We start from the raw sequence: 27,686 nt of genomic DNA on the forward strand, positions 1-27,686 counted from the left end.
CATTCCAACTATTGTTATTGGGGTTTCATTTCCTCAAGCATAATATACATTTTTGTTCATGAAATTGTCAGAAGTAACAGGAAAATGCTTAGATTTCTGTCAAATAAGGTAACACAGATTCATTGCCTTTACTGTACGCGGACCGATCATGCGTACTGCTGTGTGAAGCTCACCAAAATTGGACAGTTGAAGACTGTAAAAATGTTGTCTGGTCTGATGAGTCTCGATTTGTGTTGAGACATTCAGATGGTAGACTCAGAATTTGGCGTAAACAGAATGAGAACATGGATCCGTCATGCCTTGTTACCACTGGGCAAGCTGGTGGTGGTGGGGGTGTAATGGTGTGGGGGATCTCTTTCACCTTCAGAACTGCCTTAATTCTTTGTGGCATTGATTCAACAAGGTGCTGGAAGAATTCTTTAGAAATGTTGGCCCATATTGATAGGATAGGGTCAAACACGGTATTACTATGGTGTTCCTAATAATCCTTTAGGTGAGTGTATTTCCTGCCAAAATAATGCAGAGCCATGAGCATGTATCGCTGGCTGGGTCTAACACCTGCATTTTGATAACACACACACCTGTTAGTAATCTATGTGGCAAGATTGCTGTGTGGGGAACACACTCTTAACACTGTCCACAGATAGTATTAGAGTCATTACGCTGATCAGATGCCCTAATCTCTTAATCTTTTTGAATGCATGGTAAGTACTGGCAAATACTTGACTTTAGCATCAGTATTGTAAACTGATCCATTGGCAAACAAGGCGGAAACATTGCATGCACAAACAGCCCGGGCTCGTACTATTCTTCATTATCAAATACAAAGAATATGTTGTCTAATATGGGATGAGATATGTCTCATTAAGTGTGTGTGAACAAATTGACAATGTTTGTGTGCATGTGTAAACTGTAAATATAAAAACACATTCCACAAACACAAATATAAGATTTGTAAACTCACAAAAAGAATTAGCAAATACAAAACGGATCTGCAAATACGCAAACAAGTTCCACTAATTAAGAAAATATATATCTGTAAGTACATTACACACATTACAATACAAATTAAAAAAAAGCATTTGCTAAGATCTTCATAACATTTGCAACTTTCAAATGGACATTTGTGAATCTAGTTTTTATCTGTGAATCAAAAAGGCATTTGTGGATCTCAATTGTACGCTTCGATTTGAAAGTTGCAAATGTTACGAAGGTGTTCACAAATGCTTTTCATTTAACTGTAAATGTGTGTTATGCACTTACAGCTATTTATTTTATCTGTGGAACTTGTTTGTGTATTTGCAAATTAGTTTTTGTGAGTTTAGAAATCTTATTTTTCTTTTCAAACAAACTTAATGAGACAAATCTAACACCGTAGGGCAACATTTAAAGATTGAACAATGCACTGTATTTCCAATGTATTACAGACAGATCAGAAGTATGCTATCGTGCTAATCATGTGAGCAATATTACCATAAAAGAGGGGAAATACATGCATTATTCTATCTAAAATGTTACGTTTAATATAGACCTGTAACAATTACTACATAATTGTCTAATTGACAATTTTTTTTAAATAATTGCGGTTTCTTTGTTTAACGGCAATTAATTGCTAACATTAGCCAAGGTCTTATGTCGTATGACAGGTAATTCTTGATTTGGTTTAGATATGCCAAATGATATTTATATAAGTGATTATTGGTCAGACTATGTATTTTTATTATTATTTAAATTGTAAGTTTTTGGCTCTTCACCCTAAACTGTTGGGCGGTATCCGACTGCGACGTTAGCGGAGAGTTAGCAACGCTGCTTACACAATACGTTACGTTACACACTTTCACTGGCAATCTGGATGCAACTGCTGCTGAAAGCTAGCCAGCATTAATCGAGGTAAGATTTAGCTTCACTAGGTTTTAAATATATCTTTATCCAATAGTTATATTACATATAAGACAGGCTGCGGACTGTCAATCACATCATAGCCACGCCCTAAAACACTCCCTGCGTTATTGTCAATTTTGAAATCAACGAGACCATAATTAAAAAAATGAACATCATTCTGTGTTGCAGAAGACTTAAAACTAGCGATTGAGACCATAAACTCATTATGAAAATGTTTACTGAGATCATAAATCAAGTGAGAAGTGGGTCAATTTCTCATTGACTGCTGGGGTAGTTTTACTGAGTCAATACTGAAGGGATGTACATTCATATCATTCAGTTATATATATATATATATATATATATATATATATATATATATATATATATATATATATATATATATATATCTCCATTCACCTGACTGACCTGCGCTTCTTTTTCAGACCTTTTATGGTGAACAACTTAATTAAAACTTCAAGAAATGTTATAAGCCTGAGTCAAATGTTTCACTTTGAAGTTAACACTTGTGTATTTTGTTCTCGTCTACTCTTTCAGACAGGGCCCCAAAGGATAAATTGTGTTTCTCTCTCTCTCTCTCTCTCTCTCTCTCTGGAAGCCAAGCTCATTTTAACACAGCAAAACACCAAATGCTTATCCATGCTCTATTCGGTTACTTAAGGGAAGTATTTTAAGTCGTCAGCAGGCACAGAATATTATTTCATAAAATAAATAGAATGACGTAGGAGCAACCCAGAGGGGAAGAAAAGTCCATTTGTCAAGCTGTTCACTGGATGGAAATTCCCTAAATGAGCAGCAAAGAGTAAAACCACAACTCACCAAATACAGTCAAGGAATCTAAAAGTAAGGCTTTGTTTTTAATCTACATTGTTTGGCCTTTTTTTTTTACTTAAAAAAACAGAAAAAGAAACTAAATATTGAATGGCCATGAGCTGGACCAGTTTCTTGTTTGGTTACTGTTTAATGGTTTTTGGTTCATCCGTTCAGATCATTTTGTTCTTGTTATTGTCAAAAAGGTTTGATTTGTTCAAGCTGACCGAGTTGAACATTGACACTGATTGATGCAAACTGAATTTCTATGATGAAAAATGTATAAAAATGAAGAGGGGGGGTAGGACCAGAAAAGTTCTCAACTTTTTCCTAGCCATTTGGAACATAAACAGTATTATTTTAATTGCTTATTTGTGGCTTATATGTTGCTGAGGATCCCATCGGTTTTACCGTTTTTATTGCTTATAAGTTTTACATTGTGTTTGTATTTTTTTCCTCAAAAAAAGGGCAGGAACCTGCCAGTCAGTCTAAAGCCCAGTTCAGACCCAAGATTCGCGATGAGATGAGTTGAAACTTGCAACTTCTTGCAATGAGCCGGTCTCAAAGCGTTCTGAAAGCTGCCAGTTCACACCAACGAGACGAGCTGGTGTATCATCTCCATAGCAACACCTCTTTATACTTCCGTTCTAACTTCCGACTTTTAGGCTTTTTTGTTGCATCTAAATATGAATGTGGCTAACGTTAGTGATAGTGAGACGCTTGCTACAGTTACATTTCTAGCAATGAATCGCAAAAACACATTCTATTTCTCTGCTGTGTTCTAACGCCGCTGGCCTCTCTCTCTCTCTCTCTCTCTCCAGTCACTCTCTATCTCGCTTGACCATATAACGTTACCGTGCTGTCGGGTGGTCGTTGAGGTTCCGTCTAAAACTCTGCCATTTCGACCAACTGTTTGTAACATAAAAATAAAATGGATTGTGGATCATTTTATTTTTATAGTTTGTAGCTGACTCGACCAGCTGACTTCTCTATTGGCTGTTGAAACAGGAGACGTCTCTTACGTTCTAAAACCAGCCTCTGGAGACTGGACCAGCTGAGTCACAGCGACACCATCAGCTGGTTTGAGTCGAGCTGAGACGGACTAGTTCAGAGCGCTGCAACTTTTGGTTACACTTTACTTGAAGGTATCTACATAAGAGTGACATGACACTGTCATGAACGTGTCAGAAACATTATAAACAAGTCATAAACATTTATGACATTACTTAACTTACTTCTTTCAGTAAGTGTCATTCGGTTTTAGTCAAGTTCATGTGTCATGACTTTATTCATGGGTTCATGACGGTGTCATGTCACTCTTATGTAGATACCTTCAAGTAAAGTGTTACCCAACTTTTTCCCTGCGGCGTTCTAAAACGGTTTTAGTCTCATTGCGAATATTTGGTCTGAACTGGAGTTTAGATATATACAACCCCTCCCCCAATAATCAAAACTGGCCAGTGCAACCCACCCCAAAAATCTATTATAATTTCCTTTCCATAAATAAAGACATTTGCACCATAAATTGATGCAGGTAGGCACAAATTGTTGCAGAAAAAATCACCAGAAGGCAGAAAATTATGTTTCTGACGCAAACTCGACAACTCATAGCAGATCACAAACGAATGGGTGACGTCACACTTGCTCTGTCCATTTATATTAACAGTTGATGATATTAACCAAGCAACGGTGGGAGGAGATTGGCTCAGGGGGCACTTGGATTCAAAATAGGACTAGCAAGACTGACTCTCACTTTCTATCCAGCCATTACATACATGAAATGGGATAACCCTTTGGACCATTTTGAAGATAAGGGATGTCAGTGTGATAGAGACAGAGAGAGAGAGAGAGAGAAAAAGCTGTTTATCTGCCCATGTGATCTTCTCGTGCAAAGCCCTTTCTTTTGTTTGTTTTCCCTCCCTCTTTTCATCCCTCAGGTTCTGACGAGCAAATGGAGATCAAGACCCCTATGAAATCCCAAAGAAACAGGACTATTTTCAAGCCTCCTTCATGTAATACTTCCCCACACTTTGTAAAACATATTAAAATTCTGGCACTGTGGTGGCAACGGTGGAGGGGGGGGGACGTGTTGTGATTGTGAATTACCCCCCGGTGGATATCAGTAGGTCTGGGAGAGATGGCCGGCAGACTTATCTAAACTCAATTTCCAACACTTTGATGATGAAAAATAGAAAGGAGACGAACATTTTCCCCTACTTGGAAGTTCTCAACAGAATATTCCACCCTCCGTACAGACGTATAGATTTCCATCAGGCATACCCAAATCTCCTTGTGGTCCCTCTTCGCTGAAACGGACGGCGTTGACTCAGTGATTCCTCCCACCGGCTAGTTCATATCTTAGTCTGAATAATCGCTAAGGATGCATAATAGCTGAAAAGTAATGCGCTTCAGTCTGTATCTCTCCCTCGCCAATTCACACCACCTTCTTTTTCTCTCCGTGGACATAAGTGGTAACACACACTTAGAAAGAACTAAATTTTAGAAATTCTACTCATGCAGGCACTTGAAAGGCAGCTCTAAATTGTTTCTATTTCATATAGAAATAACCGCAGTATTACTGGCATTTTAAAAGAATTATAAGACATGGCCACATTTAGGGTTTCTTTACTTGTAGGAGCAATCTTCCAACAGCCACAGTTGGTGCCGTTGTCCAGTACAGAACTGCAAATAAGTTTTGGAGCTGGATGAGAAAAAGAAGGAAAGCTAAGAAATGTTGTCAGGAACAGAAATGAAAAGCCAGACCTAACCCTAACTTGTCATGACAAAAACCGAATGACACTTAATGACAGAAGCATTATGTCATAAACATTTATGACTTGTTTATAATGATTATGACACATTTGACAGTGTCATGTCAAAGATACCTTCAAAAGTGTAACTGAAAATACTATAAAATCTATTAGTGCTGTCAGTTAAATGCGTTATTAATGGCGTTAACGCAAACCCATTTCAACGGCGTCAATTCTTTTAGCGCGAGATTGACGTTCTTTTTGGCCTAGCAAACTTTGTAGTTTTTTTCACATGCTGTTGCAACAACTAGTGACGTTATAAAAACTACAACACCACACGGGATCTAGCTAGACCGGAAACAAGACAACAGGCACGCCACACACACTTGTTTGGGCTCGCGAGCCGGTCAAAGAGTAGCAGGCTAACATTACGTTTCGAGTGGATGGCGAGCGCCGAGACGCCGAAAAGGATGCCAATAAGATTCTGAATGGAAAGTTTACTTTTAAAAAGTTGCAAGATGGTTCCACTGACAAGACCAAAGTGATCTGTGGTTTTTGTCGTTGTGAGCTGAGCTATCATTGCAGCACATCCAGTCTGAAATACCACATTATGGCCAAGCACACAGCTGATGGCCGAGCGCACAGCTAATGGCCGAGCGCACAGCTGATGGCCGAGCGCACAGCTGATGGCCGAGCGCACAGCTGATGGCCGAGCGCACAGCTGATGGCCGAGCGCACAGCTGATGGCCGAGCGCACAGCTGATGCGAATTCTCCGCCCCCTCGTCAGAGCCAGGCGACGATGTTTGACTTCAGACAGAAGCACATGGATACCACAACTAAGAACCAACTTACTGCAGCCGTAGCTAAATGGGTCCAAGTGAAAATGTTAGTGTGAAATTGAACACTACAGTATATGCCAATGTTGTTTTCAATAAAAAAAAACATTTGCACAAAGCAAGCCAATCCACTTTTCCATGTTGATAAGAGCATTACATTGAGAAAAAAAATAATGGGACAAAAAGAAATCAAGGGACATTTAGAATAGATAAAAATATGCGATTAATTGCGAGTAAACCAGTGTTTCCCTTTAGCATTTTTTTTTAGCAGTGGGGGCGGGTCCGAACACCTCCGCCCCCCCGTTGCTGTACGGGGCCGCCACGGTCAAATCAACATAGATGAAACACTGTTAACTATGACATTAATGTGATTAATCGCGATTAAATATTTTAATCGTTTGACAGCACTAAAATCAATACTATTCATATTATACACATTTGGTTGGACTTCACTCAGCTGCATCCGTCGGTCAAATCACGATCTTCATCTCACTGTAGAACTGCAGTTAAGACTCGACTCAAAACGCCGAACACAGCTGCACAGTTTGCAGCTTCTTTCCTCATCGGGATTCTTTGTTTTCGGTCTCTGCATGAGCAGCGAGCAGCGCGCTGCGGCCAGCACAGCCAGGCCGGCAGCCATGAATTATTCAGGAGCACTCCTACCGGGACAGAGGGCTCACAACACTCAGGTGTGCCTCCTTACCTCTCTTCTCCTCCTCTTTTCCTTTCCTTTCCTTCACACACTGCCTTTCATCTTCTTATAATCCTCTCCCCTGTCCGGTCCCTCTTGCTGATCATCCTGCTTGTCAGTTTTGGGATTCCGCTTGTCCCATTTATTTCCTTTTTTCCCCCCTCTGTCTTCTCTCATTTCCCCCACTCCCTCCATTTCTTCCCTTATATTCTCTTTCTCTCTCTCTCACCCCTTTTTCTTTCAGTTCAGCTGGAAGGTCTTTCAAATCAAAATGGAACAACATTCAAAATGTCAATAACTGATTCATAATATTACCAGTCAGTCGCCAAGACAAACCAAACATGCACATTTTCAGCCGCCAACGTTTGTGCTTTAGTCAAATAAAGCAAATGTATGTCGACATCTATGGGTTTAATACAGTCCACCTAGCTAAAATAAAATGGAATAAAGTTTTCCCTTGTCTGTCATTTAGCCAAAGAGTTCTCAGCGCTTAAAGCACTCGGACAGTATGTGTGTACTTAACTTCCCGAGTTGTTAATATGACCCTGCATGAATTACACCTCATCCAGCACTTGGTGTTGTTTGACACACAGGACACACAGCTACACACAGGGACACACAGCAACACACAGACACACACGGCTACACACCGGGACACACAGACACACACGGCTACACACAGGGACACACAGACACACACGGCTACACACAGGGACACACAGTGACATACACGGACACCCAGGTACACACAGGGACACACAGCTACACACCGGGACACACAGACACCCACAGGGACATTACACCTCGTCCAGCACATTGTGTTGTTTGAATTGTCGGTCCAATGAGAACCACTGCAGCCTATAAAGGAGGGTTAGCTTTGGTCCAACTCTTTGGATCCTTTTACTCCCTTTGCTTGTCTGAAGCTGTGAGTCATATGGACATCATTTATCGCACACATGTACCCAAGTTCCCTCTCGCCCATCCCCCTCCTCCCCCGCCACCCCACACACACACACACCTCTCTCTCCAGCATATGCTGAAACAAGGACTGAATTGATCGACACTTAAACCCAGCATTGCCTCCACTGTCACCACTCTGTTAGCTTGACAGCTATTGATCATTCATTGGGGGCGGGGGGGTGTGTGTGCACTTGTCTCAGAAATAACTGCGATTAACAATATAATTGTCTCTTTCATTCAAATTTAAAAAATATGGATTTATTTTATGACTTTTCCCAAACAAAATAAAGTTCATACCCACTACAATACATTCGACTAAACCACTGAGAGAAACAGCTCGTGGCTTTAACAAACTGACTGACCCAGAATTGATCGTGACGCACTGAAGGCTGCAGAGATGCACCGGTCGAAATCAGTTCGGGCTATTCTTCTTGGCTGCATTTGAAGCACTCTTTGAAATGGGACATCAGACAACCCAGCCCCTAACTGGGACAAAACAAAGGCATTCGTGAATTTGTTGAACCCTTCTACTTGCATGGCAGGGAGTCAGACACCATGGCAACATCACAATAAGAGATTAGAAATTGTAAATAATGTAGCATTGCAGGTTCCCCGATTTGAATTACAGCCTGTGTAAATCTTACCCTCCAGGCAGCTTAAACTCTTCTCTTCCACGCACAATTCAGCAAATTAATGACAGGATGGGGGTAGAACCGAGCTGTGTGTTTGTCACCACAGGTAAACATGGGACAACCCAAGAAGAAGCTGCTCCTCTGTTTATTCTCTCAATTACCAGCAAAACCTACGTTTGCTTTTCAAGTGCAAATAGGCACATGAAAGAGCTCTCTGGCCACCTGCGAACCTTCCGCCAAAAAGCACTCTGAGAGTAAAATGAAGCGCCATCGAGAGGCAACAATGCGTCTCCTGCAATCCATTCCCTCCCCGATCCTGCAACACTGAGTGCTCTTTCAATCAGCCTTCGTTGGCCCTGTGTGGCTGCCGGGTGCCGACATGGCCCAATTCCAAACTAATACATTTTTCAATTGATCCATCTGATAACAACAACAAGTTTTCCCGTCCGTCCCACAGTCTGAGCGGAGCATCACCTGGAGCAGCAGCTCAGAGAAGATAGACTTTATTGATCCCGCATTGGGGAAATTCACCCGTCCCAGCGGCTCAATGCAGCACAACAAATAAAAATACACATTAAATATAAATAGGATGAAAAGAATAAAAATACACAACAAACAAAATAAGAAATAAGAGAATAATAACGGCAATATGTACACTATAGACACTTCTTTGGTGTTTTTCCTGGCTTTGTGGAAGACTTCGTGTATTTGGCGGGGGCTTAAAGACGTCCTTTGTGACGGGGCGCATGGCTGCCGTCACGGTAGCGATACGCTACCTATTTTTATTACAAAGACTGAGAGAAGAGGTTGCCCATATATATGTTTGACTATCTATATGTCCGGTTATTTATACTGGTTTTATATCGTCTGTCATTCATCAAATTCCCTAGATTAATCCCGTAGTTTTGTGCACAATTTTTTAACATCTATTGCTGCGGTGATTTGCTATAGGCCTAGCTAAACGCATCTATCATTGTTTATTGTTTAAAAGCTATAGATTGTCACAAACATGACCTGTAGGGTATTATATTTTACAGCCAACAAGATGTCTTGTGGCTATGTTTAATTGTAATACAAACTGTATAAATTATATGTTGTATCTATCTAGATAGTTGATTATTTATGTTTGCTGTAAGAAGCTATTACGGCCTACTCACCTGAGCCACCCCTGTGTTTTATATGTTGGTATGTTCCAATTTGAGGGGCAGCGTCAGCCTATATAGAGTCGCTGTAGTATTTCCTTGGAAACAGAGCTGCAGTATACGTGGAGGTAGTAGGACGTAAGTCTGCAGGGTGATCGCCACGTTAAACCTGATTTAAGGTCTATTAGTGAATAGTTGTGTATTTATACTTCCGATTGTTTTGACTCTCAAGTCAATGTTAATTTATTTCCTTGAAAGTGCTGTCTAGTTACTTTTCTTAATTTTGTTAATTTTTTTATTAGCATTTTTGCCTGTGGGCCTTAATTGGGTCAACTATAATAAAAGCTCATCATTTGCACATCACCTTTGACTCACCCTGAGTGTTAATACCTGCTCAAGACTACTCACCGCATCTACCCTCAACATCCTTCCTCAGGAAAATGTGAAATTTTTCAATAAAATAAATGAAATTTCCCCAAACATTTTGCGTCTCTTTGTGGAATTTTGTGAGATTTGGCGTCTCTTTGTCATCGTGTTGTCTCTTTTTGGTCATTTTGGTTTTCTTTGGGGTTGTTTTGGGTCTGTGTAATCTGGCGTCTCTTTGTAGTCGCTTTGTGTCCTTTTGTGGTAGTTTTGCGTCTTTTTCTCACATTATTTTGGACCGTTATTATCACCATTATCTGTGTCTGAAACGTTGGAAAAGCTAGAGCAGATAACAAATAAATAACTCACATGAAGCTTAAAGACAAAACTTGCTAAAGAAGTCCATCCACACTAGAGCCGGACCGATAAAGGATTTTTAAGGCCGATATCGACGCAAATATTTGGTGATTCAAAAATCCGATATTCGATATAAAAAAATCCAGAAACGCGTAATAAAACATAAACAGATTTCGCTAACAATAGTTATTTGTAGTTATTTATGAGTCGTCACTAAAATAATATGATAATGCAGTTATCATGCAGTTTGTCACAACAGAATAGAGGAACATCAAAATATATTAAAGATAAATAAAATGTATAAAAAATACAAACTTAAGATATGAAACTTAAAGTCCTTTGAACAAAAACACAATAACAACAAAAATCAGAGAGTGTAGCCAACAGGGACGTTGTAGAGCGCCCTCTGGTGGACAAACGCCAACACTCAGAACATGCTTTAAGGGGGTTTTGTCCGTTTTTATTTTATTTTTTAAATATTCATTTATCGGCCATTATAAATGTTGATACCGATAGTTTGGAAAATGCCTAATATTGGCCAATAATATCGGCCCGCCGATATATCGGTCGGGCTCTAATCCACAGTCATACAGATCTGAGGAAAGTCTTTTAGTGACATTAATTTGGCTTAGGCACTGCCCAAATGGGCTTGGGTGCCGCACCTAAACCTTATAATGGCAGGGAAAACCCTGTTCTTGTATTTACAGTTGGGGAGAATATATATACAGATGAATATGAAATGGCCTATTGCACAGGTCACAGTAAGACAGTAGTCTATGTCCACGACCTTCCGGGATCAGACTTGATTTATATAGCACTTTTCATACAAATAAAATGTAACACAAATGGCTTCTTGTCACTAATAAAACACTCAATAATAACGGCATTCACTATAAATAAAAACAGTAGCTGAGGAAACCATTATAAATCTCATCATTAGACTACAGTGAGGAAATATCAGAGGCAGGATTAGAAAAAGAGAAAAACCCAGACTTGGTATATTCCAACAGACACCAGGAAGCAAAACAGGCTGAAATGCAGAAATAGACTAAATCCATAAATAGATAAATAAATAAATGAGGCTCAATCCATTATCCGTTCATTCATCCATCCATCCTTGGGATAGAGCAATTATTGACCCGGGCTGATTATCGGGTCGTTTTTTTTGGCAGTTAGCAGATTATCTGTATCAGCGTTTTATTTGCCTGATAACCGATTCATTAATTAATGAATTAAAAAGTGGTCTACTTTGTCTCGGCTCCAGCTCTGTGTCTGTCCCTCCGCTCCGGTTTCTCTCACCACTGAGTCCGACTTAATGATGTCCCCCCTCCCCCCAACAACACTATCTCACTTTTCGTTTACTGGCTATTATGTTGAACGTTTCTCATTTATTAAATACTTGCTTAAAGCATTTAAACTAACTTTTGTGTTGGAGTTTGTGCCATTCCAAAATCTTAATTTTGACATAAATCTTTTCATTTTCACTGTAAATCCACATCGGTTCCAAATATCAGTCTCAGTAATAATCGGTATCGCCCTTCTTACACAATGTAGCTTTAACATCTTTATTTATATTTAATTGTATAACTATATTATGCAGTCTTTTGCGATTTGTTAAGGGCACAAAGCCCCAAAAAAAATATATGTTTCACTCAGTAACAAACGTGATTCGAAATGTAGCAAAGTACAACACTTCAAACAAAACATACTTAAGTAAAAGTTACAGTACACAAAAAAAACTACTCTAGTCCCTCTCTCTCTCTCTCTCTCTCTCTCTCTCTCTCTCTCTCTCTCTCTCTCTCTCTCTCGCTCTCTCAACAGGTGAAAGCTGCAGCGTCATGTTGCAACAGCCTGCGATGGCTATCAGTGGAATTGGCTTTGAGATTGCTCTCCACAGCAACCCCCCCGCTCGTCTGATTGAGGCCCTCGACGCCGCACCACATCATCCATCAACGGGATAGGAGAGCAGATGGGTGAGCTCGGGGGTGGGGGGGGGAGGGGAGGACGGAGAACCCGGGAATGAAAGATGAAAGAAAAGGAGAGCAGGAGGGGGGGGTATTGATAAAGTCAGGGGAGAGATAAGACTGGGCAAAATAGATAGATAAACACAGAGAGCAAGATAAGGGCTGGAGGGAAAATGAGACGGACGGACGATGTGTTGGGGGGGAAACGATGCGAAAGATGGCGACCTCAGGTGGAGTCAAGCGAGGGAGGAGGGGAGAAAGGAGGGAGGAGGGGAGACTGATGAAAACGTTAGAAGGTGGGAGGGAAAAATTAGCGAGCGACTGAATTAGAGGCTGAGAAAGATATCGGGGACGAGCAGTGAGAGAAAGAGAGAGAGAGAGAGAGCTTCCACACCAATGGGGCTGAATTTGAAAAGCGATCTTTTACTCTCGGTTTGGTTATTACGTCCACTTAAAGCCACCGCTTTCAAAACCTAAGCGGCTCCAAAAAGCTCTCCAAGGTATAATTTTGAAAAGGCTGGCCTCACATTGCAGTGTGGATAGAGAGAAGATGGAGCTTGTTAAAAGCCTGCGCGCGATCGCCTATGAAGCTATCACGGAGAACTTTTGTTTAGCAGAAATTCTACGAAGCTAGACGAACTGTCTGTCGCCTCCAGCCGTCTCTGCGAAACATCATTTTTATAAACTGTGCTGAATAACCCTCCTGTTGTTGGCAACAACTTTCTATATCAGAACTTTGACAAAAGAATGTTGAAAAAAGTGACCAATGTGGGAAAAAGCTACAAAAACACAGGAAAACAAATCAACAAAAAAAATGCTGAAAAAAGTGTCAAAAAAACTTGTTAAAAAAGTGACAAAAACATGATTAAAAAAACGCCCAAAAAGTGGGAAAGAAAGTGACAAAATAATTGGAATGAAATCGACAAAAATGTCTAGAGAAGTGTAGCAGAAGAACAACAAAATGTTGAAATTTCGACCCAGAAAAACACAAAGTTGCATGGTCGACGGGAAGACAACACAAGGGCCACCCAATTTTGGCATGCTAACACTCGAAATTAAGAAAGTGAAGACGTAAACATTATGCCTGCTTAACGCCAACACGTTAGCATTGTCATTGTAAGTAGGTTTTGCATATAGTAGTACTGTTGTGCAGCCTGACGGAGCTGCTAGCATGGCTGTTAGCGCTGCACGATATGAGGAAAATATGTGATAATATGTTTGAATATCGCAATCATGTTACTGCAAATGTGCTTTAAAAAAAAAAAAAAAAAAAACAGCCAGCAGTGTCCTCACTTTTATACACCTTTCACCTTCATTTAAACACACACAGAGTTATGACTACACTGTGACAGTAGTCAAAGTGGTGCAGTTATCTCCTGATTATGAAGTCATTACTGTGGGCTAATTGGAAGCGGTTATTGTTTTTATGGTTCTTGGAGGCGCTTTGTGATGAAGTTCCATCAGAGACAGGAACAATGCTCGGTCACTGTCACAGCCACGTCTGGCCACAGCAGCACTTAAGTTTAATGTGTGTGAGGATAAAGTCATCTGCTGGTAGAAGTAAAAGGGCTCTCAAAATCACGCTTGGGTAAAAATAAGTATTAGCGCTGACGTACACTTCAAAGTTCTACAGCTCGCGTTCTCGTGCTGAAGAAGGATTCCTTTAGATGTTCGTATTGATGCGCTGATGTGCACCTGCGCCCATCTGTGCGCCCATGGGCATGCTGGTCTTACAGGGAGGTGTGTTCAGGTGCATTCTGGTCGTGTTGCTATCTTGAGGCAGCGGGATGTGGTCGTGCCGTTGACCAACAAAAACCTGGTCTGTAGCGCCGCATTTCATTGTTATTTTAACAGCGCGTCAGTAAAATGCGCCTAGGCTTATGCACAGCGCACGCACACTATGCTTGTTACACACACACAGGGACGCACAGCAGCACACACACATGCAGATGATTAGAAATGAAAAATATGTAGTTGTCACAGATATCGTCTCTTCTCCCTTTGGAGGAACTGACTTGTGACCTCAATCATAATTCCGACTGGAGACTTTGGAGACCACTGCATTCCTTCCTGCAGAGACTCTGACTTCACTGTGTTCGGTTTAATCTGTATGTCCTGAGCTATTTATTTCTTGTACAGTACTAGTTAGTTTGTTACATATACATACATATATATTTTTTTCCATACTTCTTTGAACTTAGTTTGAAGACAATGCAGCGTCTGCTGTTCGTTTTGGGTGGGATTTTTTCTGTTGTATGTTTTTGTGTATATATATGTCTGTTAAACTCAAAAATAAATACAAAATAAATAAATCATAATCATAATAGCAATGCGCCAAGGTCCAAACTCGCCTGGCTTTTAAAGGGAATGGGAGATGACCCTCTGATTGGTTTATTGCATGTTACGCCCCAAAACACACCTATGAATTAATGAAGACACTAAGTTCAGCCCCACTTTCCAATGTGTCCACTTCCAAATAATATGTGATTTTTAAAATTACGTGAATTAAATATAAAACATGAAACTTTTCACATAACTTGACTCACAGCAGGCAACATTACGCAGGAAGAGCGCAAACCCAGCCCCCCTGTATCTGCGTCTCTATTCAAATTCCGATTGGCGTTGAGTTAAGTTGACTGTAGACCTAATGGTGCGTTCTTTTTGTCCACCGAAATTGATCTACAAGTTGTTTTCCGGATTTACGAGCCGGAAGTTGCAAAAAGAACGCCACCGAGGTTGTATATATACGACTCGTCAAGTCGTCTGAACTCAGAGGACCCCGAGTTCACTTTCAAAGATGGCTACGTCGTGCATCACACGTAGTAAACATTGTGGTTTTCTACAATTTTAAGCACTTTTGTCTTTGTTGTAACCAAATGAAGAAGTCGTACACATAGCACTGTACACTGCTACCTATAGGCATGTCGCTACAGTCTTATTAGGAGTTAAATACCACCTAATTAGTTATTTTGTAGCTTGTGCAGCTGAAATTGGCTAGAGACGCTCGGTTGCTATATGACAACAATGGCCGAGTCTTGAGCAGAAAGCAGAACAGTAGCCTACCCGCGGTTATTCGTTTTTCGACACGGATGTGACGTCACACTCGAGCTACTAGTCGCGATTACAAGACAAAAAGAACGTACCGTAAGTTAACTGTTGAACTGATGAAACGCAAAGGCGTGTTGGGAAGTACAGTTGTAAAAAGATCAGAATACTGAGCACACCTTTAAATCGGAGTAGCAACAAGTAGTTGCTCTGCATCAGAGGCAAAATATTATGAAGCAAAATCGTCAGAACCAGCTGAAAAACTCCTCCACACATTATATAAACACGTAGATCTCAGCAGTTTGCCTGCATTTCATACGTAATAAAAGACAAGTTCAACACCCGCAAACCAAGCACAGGGAGCATGTTGATGCTACGCAGCCGTAGCAGTGACCTGAAACTCTCCGGTTTTAACGTAACTGTGCATTCATCTACTGTGATTAACACAATCACAAAACCTAACTTCCCTGGGAGTCCTCTCAGCTCCAGTACAAAGTGCCACTGCTGCGTGGACACCGCTCCCCCTTTGATCTGTGTCTCCTTCTCCCTTTTCTTTCTTTTGAACGGTTTAAATGAGGTCTTTGTGCTGCGCCCCGAAGCTCCAGACGCGATCGAAGAGCTCTTCAATAAACATCACGGCCTGCTCTGCACCGTGTCGAAAATTTACGACGCGCAAACTTCCAGCGAATCTCAGGGTTGCTCAGACCGAGTGGCCTCGTCGTCAAGGCACGAGTGCCATCAAAGGGACGCCGGCGCCTGGAAGGCGGATGGCACAGGGACGGACGGACGGACAAAGACGGAGACGAGACGAGCCAACTGACATTTCGGTTTTGCATCGACTCTTGATGGGGGACAAAGGCAGTTTCACTCACGAACTCAAACAGCAGCAAATACTACAGTTTCTTCCCCCTCTGCAGTCAGCCTCACCACAAGGCCCCATATTGTTTTTGTTTTTTACATAATCGCCAATTTTATGTTTAACCGCAATTAATTATAATTAAAAAAAATTAGGTAATATCCTAAGGTGTATGACTGTTGTTGTAATTGTCAGTTTCATGTTCATTTAAGAAGAAGAAATACAACGTTATATGACAATGAAGAGGCGTGGTCAACTTCATAGGTACTGGGTATTATCTGGGTCACATGACAGTGATAATAAGCAAAAAGATGTATTCTGGGATTCATTCAAAACTTTAAATTTGTTGGATTGATTAATTTGACCGAAAGAGACAACTCTATTGTTAAATCGCAATTATTTCGGAGACAATTCATTGTACATTCAATTTTGGAATTGTTCCAGCTCTACCTTAAAATACTGCTGTGCATGTGCTGTGTTATTTCAAGTGAAAATGAAAGCGAGTACAAATGAGAGGGCGACTTGTTAGTAGGAAAGACCTTTGTCGGACATGAACTCAAGTATCTGAATGACTTGGTCATCATGGTGTGTCCTGGAACTGGATGGATAGACGGATGGATTCACTGATTCATACGAGTGTCTTTAGCTACATTAGGCCCAGACTGCAAGAGTTGTTCGGTAGGTAGGTGTATCTGTTTATTTAAAAGCACAAAGAGTACTTGGCATTGCTTGGTATCTGACAAAACTCTACAAAGATTGGTGAGGTCGGTCGTCGTGTTTATTCAGCCTCCAGCGGGAATTGGAGATTGGCTGTTTTCTTCAGCTATTATTCACATCGGAGGGAGCCAATAGAGACGAAAGTGAAGAAATATCCAATCTGTCCACCTGTTTAGGTATTCATATATTTATATCCGCTGTCCCTATGGATTGCCTCTCCATGTGGCAGTGCAGTAATACATTTTTTTGTAAATGGAAAATATACAGATGGACCGTATTTCTCATATTCTGCTTTTGGAGTGCCAAGACGTTAAGTCCATTTTCATCCCCCCTTTTTTTTTTTTTTTTTTTTTTAACTTTCCTTCATGTTATTTCTCTTATTTTTTTTCATATGTCTGAAATGTGCAGGCTATGCATGAAAAATATTCTTGGCAGCTACTTTCCCTTCAGTTTAGTTCGCTGGGTTGTGTGGTGAATTGTATGTGCGCTCTCCCAATGTTATCTCCCTCCAATCCCCCGTCTGTAAAAAGTGGGGCGAGAGTGTGGCTGGAAGTTGTCAGCTTTATCTGCCACCCCTGCCTTTTGATCTCCACCTTTGGGGACTTTACTGAATGAAGGGAAGTGATGCATAAACAGAATGCTGCACAGCAGACACAGGCAGAGAGGTGCCCTCTTTCTAACGCGCACACACACACACACAGACACACACACACACACACACACACACACACACACAACACATATTTTCTGTTTTTATTTTTGATATTGTTGTTCTTACTTCATATATTTTGCTATTATTATATTGTTTGTCATCACAGTCATATGATGTTCTGTATGTTCATTTTGGATTCCTTTTAATATTGTGAAATTGTAACACACAAAGACAGACAGACACACGCACACACAGACACAGACAGACACGCACACACAGACAGAAAGATACAAACACACACACAGACACACACACACACACACACACACACAAAGACAGACACACATGCACACACCTTTCTGAAAAAATCTCCTCCAGGTCTGTAAATAAGATTTGAGCCTGTTGCTGTGAAATATACGATCTGTGATGATCTTAAATCCCTGTAATAGTTTAGTCTTGAAGATGTATGAAATGGCAGCTCAAACACTAACATCTCCCTTTTGTAATTGCTTTGCTAAAGTGTGAGCAAGGAAATGAAGAAGAAAAAGGGGACGAGCGAGAGAGGACCTATTGTCTTGGTAATACTATTTTTAACCATATTGATCAGATTTTAATTAAACGTGAAGGTTTGAGGCCACAACATTGGCTATTGTAATTTCGTCAAAATCTGGAAGGATGAAGAATGTTGATGCTGGGTTCTGCCGTTTTGAGCTTCAACTAATTCTTTGTTTCATTATTGTTGATTTGATCGATGATAGTTTTCTACCGATACTCTTTCGACTAACTCTAAAAATCTCTAAGTAAATAAAGTCTCAGTACTCCCGGTTTTGTCCAAGATGCAAATCGGGAGTAGGAATGTTGGTACATATGTTTTGGACTTGTCTTAATTTGTATTGGGTGTGTATACTCAAAGCGCTCAATGATATTACTAGGGCTGTGCTCAACTGAAGAAATTCTTAGTCGACTAACACTCATTCAACTGTATCGACTAATCGATTAGTTGATTTAATCGACAGATCTGTAAATCTGAGTTTCTCCACAAAGAGTCATGCAAAAGCACCACTTTAATTCTTGTGTTAACCAGAGATGTGCTCGTATGTTTCTTGGAAATAAGTCATTCAGCGTTAAAAAAGCATAAAACATGACTAATGGACACAAGAAATCTGAGTTGACTAAGACCAAAACGACCGATTAGTCGACTAGTCAACTAAGACGGAGCAGCCATAGTTATTACAGGATTAACCATCCCTGCAGAACCAAGAGTAATTCTCCTGGGTGACACATCTATGATGTCAGTCAATAAAAACCAACTCAAATTTATTAGAATTGCCCTTATTACAGCTAACAAATGTATAGCTATGCATCGGAAAGAGTCATCACCACCTACATTTGCTAGTTGGACGAAAGAACTGGCATTATGCATGCAAAGTGAAAAGATTATGTATAATTTGAAGAGTAAACCTGAGGAGTTTCAAAAGATCTGGGGGTGCTTTCCTAGCATATGGACATGGTGTCCACAGTACACTGTGTACTTGGTACACACTCTGTAAGAATGTATGGTCGGACCTGAAGGGGTGGAGTAAGTGGGAGGGAGGGAGGGTGGGATGGGCCGGTCTGGTATCTACTTGATATATTGTTGTACAATATCCCTTCACTCAGCTCTAGGATTGTTATGTAAAAAATCCAATAAAGATATTGTTGAAAAAAAAAAAAAAAAAGAAGTCTTTTGCGATATGTATATTGCGCCAGTGGATATTACGATAACGCCTAAAAAACAATATATTGTGCAGCCCTAATTTGAGCAAATTACCCCTTTGGGGACAAATAAAGTTTTACTTGACTATAAAATGTCAAAAACTGAAAAATGCCCATCACAATTCCTCATGGCTGGAGGTCAGGTCTTCAACTTCCTTGGTTTGTCAACAGTCCAAAGTCAAAGTCAGTTACAGTTTTTCTTGATTGCTTTGACGCAGCAGTCAACTCAAACTCCACATTTTTCAAAACAGTTAACACACAGGCCGAAACCGTGGCACTCATGGTCAAAATGACACATTTTGTTTGCAAAAGGCTCCAACTGTGCCAAAACATTTAAACTATGCAACAAAAGCTAATTTTGCCATCAAATAACACAACTTGCAAACAAGTGTATGAGCTCTCCCAATCAACCATTACACAGTGGACAGCAAAACACAAAATACAGCACTCAGTGCAAATCAGTGCACCATTGTAGCCTATTACTGTACGTAGCTTTCATGCCAGAGCCATTTGTTGTCAAATTTGCCTTCTTGCAAAGAACTGGATCCAGAATCAGAAATGCTTTGAAACCAATTTTATTGATTCCATTGATTCTTATTTTCAAACTGTGGCTGAAAACTGAAATAGTATAAATATTACACAAAATACATGTAAACCAAAATAAAATCTATCAGAGTATAAGAAATTAAAAAAATAAAAATAAAATCTATTACTGTAAAGTATAAGAAACAGCCACTATTGCTACTCAGTCTCTTCTGTCTTGACGATGGGGCCACGTGGACTAACCCTGCTGACTGATTGCTAATTGAGGATTTTTGTGAAGGAGTGTCAAACAGGTGCATCAGTGATTTCATACTGATGTAGGAAGTTTCTAATAGTTAGGAACAGATGGTTTCTGTTTGGTTACCATAGCTTAAACAATTGAGTTTGGACTGCTTGAATGACATCCGTGTTAACTGTTCTGCCAAAGGGTGGGGACAATGTGTCAATCCAATGAGAAAGAGTTAACACATTTGCAAGAGGTGTCTTCTGCTCTGCTGAGACAGCGATGATGAAAACCAAGAAGATCCCAGTTTCTTTAAGCAGGTCAAAGCAATCAAGAAAAACTGTAACTGTATTACTTAATTTACAAAGACAGAGAAAAGCAACAAATGTTTCTTGATAAATGAGCCCAACGAGTAACCCGTTATCAATATAGTAGTCGTTTAATTTTCTGTCTAACAACTAATCAATAAAATGATTCCTTATTTGAGCCTTACTTCGACTGTTAAACCAACACAGATATGGACAGTGAGTGGATCCAGTGAGTGGGCTAAACTTGGGCGTCTTGCTGCTGAAATGCCTGGAAGGCCAAAATAATGGATTGGAGTCCGATCGTTAGGGCTGTGATTCGGTCTGCCAAACTGAACGGTTTTGCAATACAAATGTTATGTTATGTTTCGGTATAATCCTTGGAACAATTAAATGTAGTTGATGTTTCAACCTGTTCTCATGAACCATTTGTTTGAAAAGCTACGAAAAGTCGAGCGCTGTAACTCGTAAGCATTCCACATTTTTTTTGTTGTTGCTGTTTGCACTACATTGACGGCCGCTGTAAAGAACGCGGCTGGCCACGTACGGAGGAGGTCGGGGTGGATGGGTGGGCGTTAACATACAGGACTTTTAAGCTAGAGAGCGGAGTTCGCTTCCCGGGGAAAACTAATGCCTTTCACCCAGGAAATGCATGTTCATTAGGAGTGTTTTAATCCAACTTTAATCCAATCTTAACTAGTCAATTTGGTGCCTAATCTTAACTTTCATCGCAGCAAAATGCTCAAATTTTGTGGACTAAAATTAACTGTAATGTCTGCCGAAACGACCGGCAGCTTGCGGTGCTTTGTACCCGGCTCAAAGTCACCCATTGTCGGGTGTCCGCACAAAACACAAAAACTTATACATGTACGTGCCAGTACACAAATCACAAAATGTGGTCATCTTGTGATTACGAGCTCAGAAAATGCTTGCGGTTGGACCATGTTCACATATGTTTTCACACATATTAACTATGTAGAGTCACCGAGTTACACTTTACTTGAAGGTATCTACATAAGAGTGACATGACACTGTAATGAATGTGTCGTAAACATAAACAAGTCAAACCCGTGCAACATAACGCTTCTGTCATTAAGGGTCACTCGGTTTTTGTCATGACAAGTTAGGGTTAGGGTTAGTTTCATGTGTTCATGACAGTGTCATGTCACTCTTATGTAGATACCTTCAAGTAAAGTGTTACCGGGTTCTGTGTGTTAGGTGTGTGAGCACACGTCAGAGGCCGCCGACAGCTGCATGTCTCTCTGTCAAACATTTAGTCTCTCATTCATAACCGCACTTTAAAAGAAGGATACGGTAAAGGAGGAAGCAAAGGGGAAAGAAAGTGACATGAAGAGATTCAGACAGTTTCACAGCATGGCAGGCTTTTCTGCAGAGGCACAAATTGATGAACCTGATTTCATCTAAAATATACATTTGCCTCAACCAGAGCACTCCTGACGTTTTGTCATTGACTCAGACACTCAAGTTCTGTTCTGACGGGACCACCCAGTGTTTGGAGCACAAATACCGTGCAGTACTTCCTGCTAGGCTGGACATAATAGCAGCCAGATGAGTTGATGCTGATATTGATCTTCACAGCAGGTCAAAAGACGGAGAGTGTTTATCTGCATGAAACAAGATCACAACGCTGACAGGAGCCCGTCAAGCAGGCAGCGAGAAGATTCCTCTTTCAAGATTTCCTCGCTGCCACCTCATGGTTGCCAACTTTGTCACTATGAAATAAGGGACAAAAGGTGGACCGCAGCAGCAGTGCAGGTATGGTTTTGTGTAAATGTAATTCAATTACATTTTATTCATAGTATCAAATCATAACATGAGTTAGCTCAAGACGCTTTACAGATAGAGTAGGTCTAGACCACACTCTATAATTTACAAAGAGCCAACAATGTATACAATGGGACAATGTAAGACAATCTTTCCACAGTGAATAACCATGCTACCTTTAGAACTATATAAAACCAAAAGATGTTTTTTGGGGGGAATTCATCTCAACCCTTATGAAATCTATTTTATAATAATTAATAGTTTAATAATGTGTATTTTTGTTCTCAAGTATGGTTTATTAATTAGATATTTATGTTGTCTGGCACAACTGGGATGCAATCCTAGTGTTTCTGTGTCTGGTTGATGTGCTTCCAATTATTCAGAATATGACAATATTCCGAAATTGATACAGGTCATGTAAACAGCATATTCCGGTTGGATATTTCCGAACGTAGCATTTTCCGATTAAGACATGTGGGATATTCCGGTATTATTCAGGTTTTAGAGGCTTTCTTTTGACATGTATACAGCGCATTCGGAATATGTGTTTTTAACCGCAGTTTCCGGCCTCTTGCCTGCTTACAGCTTATGGTCAGCTCTGTGCGTTGCTATGGTTGCTGTACACAAACCAACCAGCCAACAGTTTGCAAGGCTGCAGACCCGATAAGAAGGAGAAACACAGCTACTTTAAAACATTATCAAAGACTTGGACATCAACAGGTTTTTGGATATGCGCACACATCGCTACGCCGAGCTTTTCAAGAAGCTGGTTGAAGGAATGAAAGAGGGATGCTGTGTTCGCACGGTCCAAAAAGTCCACCGCCGCTGGTAAACTTTGATAAAATCTTATTTTGCATGACTGCATGTAAACAGGAATCGAATATTCTGTTTTATTAGCCATGTAAACAGGTTAGTCGGAATATCGTCTTTTTCAGAATATGGGCAAAAAACATTATGTGCATTTAAATGTAGTCACTGTAATGCCAGGATCAGACTACGCAAATTCAGCCTGATTTTGAACCGATAATTGCAGACAAACGTTCAGAGTCGTGCCCGATAATGAGGGTCGGGACCGACGAATGTGCGTCTTTACCTCTTGTGGTGTGACGTAATCAAAGATCAGCAATCATACGTCTGGGATGCTTCACGACCAAAACGCAGAAAGTCTAGCATGGCAGAATTTTTTGTCTTTTTCCGCCTAGTGTGACATGTTCTACGACGTGTTCGTTGACAATGACCAATAGGAAGAGAGAGTGCTCTCTGGCACACATACGTAAACATGTCGAAAAGAAGGACAGATGCTACTGCTGCCGTCTGGTGGAGGAACGAGACAGAGGGAACATACAATGTCCATTTCACGGCAGGGATCGCCCTGCTTTCCAGCGTTGCACGCTCCCAAAACAGATCATAATGGCGACTCGTTTGGAAAACGTTCTTTTTTTTTTTTTAACGGAAAGAGTTCAGCGACACGTGTTTCTGAAAAAGGCTATGCAGTTGCTGAATCTGTATGCATTTCGGAAGAAGTTTTTGAGAGGCTGCTGCTACGCCAAAGCGTAGACCTGTGAACTTTGGGTCAACCTATGAACTTGCGCGTCATCTCGACCAACAGCACGCACTAATTGGTCTGGTGGTTTGTCGGTGTCATACTCGTAGTGTTGCCACCATTCTGTCCAAGACACAGCAAAAAGGTATGGCACTATGTCTGTCTAGTCTGACATAGTGACTGTCGTGAAAGACAAAAAACGAATTGTGCAGTCTGATCCTGGCATAAGCAGCCCTTCACAAGTCACTTTAGATTTATTCTCAGGAAGTATTGATTAATGAAGCTTCAACACTGTCAGCACACGAGTCAGGAGATTTGACACAATGTCTGAACAAATCTGAATCTGTGAGAACTGCAGTTCTGTTGTAAATTATTTTGTCAATAACGGTTTTCTCTGGTTCTTTTCTTTAAGAATAGTAGACAGTTTTGCTTTGTTCGATCCTCGTTAATTCTGAGTTGTTTGCACATTTTTCAGATGCTTTAAAAATTGAACAACCCAAACTAAATGAAACAGCAGTGGAACAATCCTCCCATTAAAAGATGCAGTAGGTAAGCCTTATAAAACTACCTTTCTGTCCTATTTGCTGAAACTGACCCTATGTTCCAGTATAGAACTACTTGAAGCAGGTCATTAAAAACAAAAATCGGGCTCCTCTGGCACCACCTACAGCCTGTAGTGTGATTTGCAAAAATCCACAGCTCCCTGTTCAGATGCACCAATCAGGGCTAGCGGGGTGTCGTAACTACGTGTCAATCACTGCTCATGCACATGCATTCATTCTCCCTTGTGGGGGGAGGGGCTTAGGAGACCGTTTTGGGCTTTAGCAGAAAGGGGGGGAGGGACTAAGAAGTCGTCGATGTTACATTTTTTTTGGCTAAGTCCAGGATCTTCAACATCCTACCTACAGCACCTTTAAGAGTAAAACTACAGAGCTTTGTAGTCCTCTGATCGCACCACTTCAAAGAAACACTGACCTTCTGCTGTTCTTTATACCTCCTTAAGTCTCTCTGGACTCCCTGATCCACTCCTGTTGTATGATCTCTTGCTTTTTGCTACCTACTTCCTCTATGCCTTCCTCTTGGTTTCTTCTCCCACTTTTTCTACTCTCTCTTTGTCCTTTTCCTTCTGTCGTTCTGTCCTCTACCTTTAATATCCCTAAGACCCTCTTTCCCTCTTCTTTGTCTCCACTTGCTTCTTCCATCTTCAAGGAAAAAAAAAAAACCAAAAAACGGGGCGTTAATAAAATTTTGCCCAACAAGACCATCAGTCAGGGTCCCAGGAGTCAGGGTGGTTGTCATGAAGCAGGTAGTCTGGATCGACGGGACTACATTTCCAGGATAATTGCCGGATGTCCGTCACCTTCCGCTCTCTGTGTGTCGCCGTTCACAAAATCCCTTCGCTTTGGGAAACAACAATACACTTCGAGCTAGCAAGCTACACGCTGAAAATGGCATGTTTTTAAGAAAATTCGTATCGTGTAACTAGGCTTGGTTTTTTTCAGTGGATGATTGTAAAGATTAACAAATGTATACGGTATTTCCTCTCTAACTGGGACGTTTTGGGACCGAATCGTGGGATTGCTGTGGATGAAGTACACACAGAGAGACACTGGGAAGAGATGATGATAACAATGTATAAGCTAATTTAAATAGCTCACGTTACTGAGTTAACTTCATTTTACATTTTATAAGGCGTTTTCTTTTGCGGGGTGCCAATGTTCCACCAAAACAAGTTCCTTCCGGAGACTATTTTGCAGAGCCACGGTCGCTGCGTCCAGAGCTTAGGGCCACCCAATACGATTGTGATTGGTTTAAAGAAATGCCAACAACCCAGAGCGTTTTTGTTCTCCTATCCTGGAATGTATCTGTGGTGTAAGCCAGACCTTGGCTTACACCTGGCAAAGCAATACTATGCAGCAAGAGACTCAAGGGTCCTGTAGGGTCATCTTGTATTACCAAACTTACTCTTGCAGTGCTGCTCTATTGAGCCTTACCTCATGAACGTACTAAAATATGCAGCATCAAGATCTTTCTTGAAACATACCCTTCAAAAAAAAAAGGTACTGTACCTGGGAAGCATAACACCAAACAGGAATTGTGTAACCCTGTGAAACGAAAGACACCTTTTGAAGTGTAATAACACAGAAGAGACAAAGAGAGTGCCGGAGTTGAGTCGTGTCCCTGGAGTTTGGGTCAATGACTTTGATGGATCTCAGAAAATGGATGTTCTTCCACTTGGTGTAGCTGTGTGTTTAGACTTTTTTCTTTTTTTTTTCAAGACATTTTGCAGGGTCCAGTATTGCTTTTAACGTAGTCTTTCAGCCGTGAACATTTTCACTTTTTGCCCTAACCGATCAGCAACATTTGACAAATTAATCAATGTCAATTTCAGTCGACACACTCGGCCCTCTCTTGGGGATCAGTGGTCCAATTACAGGGTTTTAGGATCCAGCGAGCAAAACATTGCATGACCTGTCGTTGACAGCTAGGACAGGTTGACAGAGAGCAGGAAGTGACTCCATATCTGCTTGGTTATTTGGTCACACGTCATTCTGTCATGAGCGGGTGTGAAGGACCTTGCTCTAGGGAATGTCAGCAGCAGTGCTGCTGTTTCAGTCTGTCGGGCTCAAACTAATCACCGTCAGGTCCCAATAATTTCATCTCAAACATTAGCCACCTGATTCCTCATTAGCACAGCCTTTGTGCTTGCATGTGTGTGTTTTATGAGTGACGAAACGCTAACATCGTCACATAAAGACCTAAGCACGACAGAAAGTTATCTGCCTGTAAAGGACCATGATCGCACTTGGTTTCTTTTTGCACAAGAAAAAGTTGACTAGGGCCCTTCTGTAGTTAAAAAAAAGAAGAAGATGACAGTGGTTTTGTTCCAAAAAGCATGTATGGATGTGTATGTGTATATGGGTGTATATCTATTTTTTATTCTATGCTGCTATTTGGAGAGGATTGCTCCAACAGAATTTCATTGTATCGCATACAATGCCAATAAAGATCTATCTATCTATCTATCTATCTATCTATCTATCTATCTATCTATCTATCATTGGTCGGGTGCCAAAAAAAAGTGGTAGACTTCCAAAAGATGCTCCGAGTTGGAGAAAAATACGTTGGCGTTTAAAAAAAGCACTCAGGACTTTGTTGAAAACACAGTTTACTCCATAGAATTATAATGTAGAACAGACGCTGGCAGCTTCAAAAAAGAAGACTCCAAGTGTGAACATTGCCTAACTTGTGAAGCAGAACTTACTTGCAACTTCTTCTTTCTACGGTGATGGTATGAGTTTGTTTCTTTCATCCCAACACTGTGAATATACAGACTCAATATTGACAACAGCCGACAGTGTGGTGGATGGATCATTACTGCGGTTGGGTTTTAAATGCTCAACACAGTTTCGTGCCTTCTTAGATCTTGAACCTTTTTCAACTTTGTTTTAAAAATGTCTGCAGTCAGCCGCTAGACTCTGACCAGAAGGTAGAGCAAACCCACTTAGACAGACTCCCACTCAGACAAAGTAATGTGGACTCATCTGTCATAAACACTGAAAGAACAAGTAGCGAGTCTCGCCTTTGGAGAAACACTAAAGTGGAAAGTGGAGAAAAGTTGCTGGCATTCAATTGAACAAACTTCTGGAAAAGAACAGAATCAGAATGGATCTCTAGTGATCAATAAATACAGAGTCTTGTACACTTGCTGGTCTGGTTCTACTTAGTCTATATCCTTCGTGTTCCACTTCCGGGATTGCTCCGGTGCTGCGGGAAATTTCGCCAGATGCATGTGTTTTCCGTTTCCTTACGCTTTTTTTGTGTTGGAATTTTAAATTCCGGTCATTTCTGAG

General features: G+C 40.8%; 1 protein-coding gene across 5 annotated transcripts in view; it reads right to left on the reverse strand.

Moving 5' to 3' along the window:
* The window catches only part of sgcd (sarcoglycan, delta (dystrophin-associated glycoprotein)), a 323,072-nt gene that overhangs the window by 96,144 nt on the left and 199,242 nt on the right, over nucleotides 1-27,686 (reverse strand). The gene's annotated exons all lie outside the window — the stretch shown is intronic.

This window comes from Perca flavescens, chromosome 13, assembly GCF_004354835.1.
Source record: "Perca flavescens isolate YP-PL-M2 chromosome 13, PFLA_1.0, whole genome shotgun sequence".
Taxonomy (NCBI): domain Eukaryota; kingdom Metazoa; phylum Chordata; class Actinopteri; order Perciformes; family Percidae; genus Perca; species Perca flavescens.